This window comes from Phoenix dactylifera, unplaced genomic scaffold (assembly GCF_009389715.1).
Source record: "Phoenix dactylifera cultivar Barhee BC4 unplaced genomic scaffold, palm_55x_up_171113_PBpolish2nd_filt_p 001498F, whole genome shotgun sequence".
Lineage (NCBI taxonomy): Eukaryota > Viridiplantae > Streptophyta > Magnoliopsida > Arecales > Arecaceae > Phoenix > Phoenix dactylifera.
The window spans coordinates 53298-55674 of NW_024068809.1; positions in this window are offsets into that span (position 1 = coordinate 53298).

A 2377-nucleotide genomic window follows, 5' to 3' on the forward strand; every position below is an offset into this window, starting at 1 on the left:
TCTAAATCAACTTTGGAGTATGATTAAAAAATTTGCATTCCATATTCAATATCCATGTCTACTCCCCCTTTCAATATACAAATATCTACTCCCCCTTTTTGTCATCAACATGAAGGGGACAAATTATCCTTTTTAGTAAAATTCAGCATATTCAAGGTGTGCTCTGTTTTATGTGCATTGTTTCTTTGTATCAAATTTGAATACTCAATATATGTGGTAGGATTTTTATGGCATATCACACAATCACATACACAATCACAGAAACACATACACAGAATCGGCAATGTACACAAGGTTTTCAAAAGAAATTGTATTCATTCATATGTCATTGTAGAGCTTTGAAGTCAGTACATAGTCAAAAGAAGAAATCATTACAAGTATTGATTTCTAATACAAAAGTGTTTCAAAATGGCCTAGGATTTACAAAAAGAAGATCCTACAGGATATCCATCATCGGCGTCGTTGCTCATGGGGGCCTACCAGTTGTACTTTGTGCATAAGCCTTACAGGCTGCATCTATGAAACCATTGATAGAATCCATGAGGGTCTTAAAGTGATCTCCCTGTGACTTGTGGAAACCTGCCACAAGTGCTTCAAACTCTAAGGTTGCCATCTCAATTCTGCCTCTAAGTTGGGCAACTAAGGTGCCCACATTGCCATCTGGCTTTGTCAACTCTTTGAGGCTCTTGGAAATGGCCTTCAAGCTGTCCTTGAGCTCTAATGATCTGCAGGTTTGGGTGGCACCCACCTCAACTATTTGTTGCTCTTGGGCTTCAATTTGAGCCTTAATTTCCTGCAGCTCTTGTCTGATGGGGGCCAGCTCTGCAGACATCATGGATCTCATCTCCTCCCTCATCTGCTGACAAATAACAGATGCTAAGGTGTGCATCTGCTCCTCTGATAGGAAGGAGGGCCCACTGACTGGAGGAGGTGGTGGCATGGATGTGGAAGGTCCAGCTGAGCTAGAGGGAATATCAGGGATGTCCATGTTGCTAGGTGGAGGAGAGTGATGGTCAGACTCATGATGTGGGATCTCAGCCTCTATGGTTTGTGCTTTTCTTTTTGGAACCTTGACCCAAGACCCATCTATCTTGTGAAATTCCATTCTTCTCATTGAGCCCTCATTGTAATAGTCGGTGTTTCTTAAGGGCTTTGCAGGTTCATTTGATGGAATGGAAACCTTGAAGTGTTTGAAGATTAAGGTAAAGATCATGCCATAGGGTATACTAAATCTAGAATACCTATGACATAGGGCAATGTAATTTAGCATGAGTCTAGGAAGGTTTAGAGGGATCCCTAGTAGGATGTGATGCATTATAACTAAGTCTCGCTCCGAAACAAAATCGAAGCGACCGGTTTTAGGAAATAGGACCCGGTTGACAATGCTTAAAAGGAGTCTCATCTCCGCATTTAGGTCCTGGGAGTTGACAACATCAAGAGGGCCGCAGTCCTCTCTTCCTAAAATTAAGTTTAGAGCTACTTCCCTTTGGGGATGTGAGGTTGGAGCCTCGCCGTCCCTAGGAATTTGCAAAACAGTGGATAAGATGTCCTCATTAATTTCTACTAATGTCCCTCGGACATGTGCGGTGAACCCTAAGTCCCCTAAAGCCATATCACTAAACATTTCTCTAACAAGGCCGGGGTAGGTCGAGGTATTGAGGGTGCAAAGATGCTCCCACCCTTGGGCTCGGAGTCTCTCTCCAATAGAGAACCCCTCATGATCTAAAAATGCAAAATCTATGTACCTACCGGTTGTGACTGTGCGATTTGCACAGGAAATCGTTGTGGTTGGCGGAGCAACCGGAGGAGAAGGTGCGGAGGGTTCTTCCCGCCGTTCCTCACCGTTGCCCGCTACTCTAGGTCGCTTCCCACGGGTCGTCCTAGCTTTCTTTGGTGCCATGGATGCTAGGGTTTGTGATTTAGGGCAAATGGAGGCTAGGGTTTGTGATTTAGGGCAAATGGAGGCTAGGATTTGAGGTGGAGAGCAAATGGAGGCTAGGGCTTTCCGTTTTGGTCGGGAATGAGGGAGAAAGCTCGAGTCGGCTCGAGCGATTTCGACCTATTTAAAAAGGCCTCATTCGGTCCTCGAGACGTCTCCGCGACTAAGGTGAGACGTCTCCGCTTGGGGGGACGTCTCTGCGATTTGCCAGAGACGTCTCCGGCACTGAAAAATTTCAGATTGTATTCTATCTTCTCCCTTTTTTTTGTTTAATCACCCCAATCAATATGATCTCTTTTGATAAACTTAGAGTGAATTTGTTTGTGATCCTCCCCCTCAATGATACATCCTATAATAATTTGATAATGATTTTTGAATTATTAATATTGAAATAAGGAACGTTTGACCAAATTTCGAATACCTATGAAATAGGCTCTG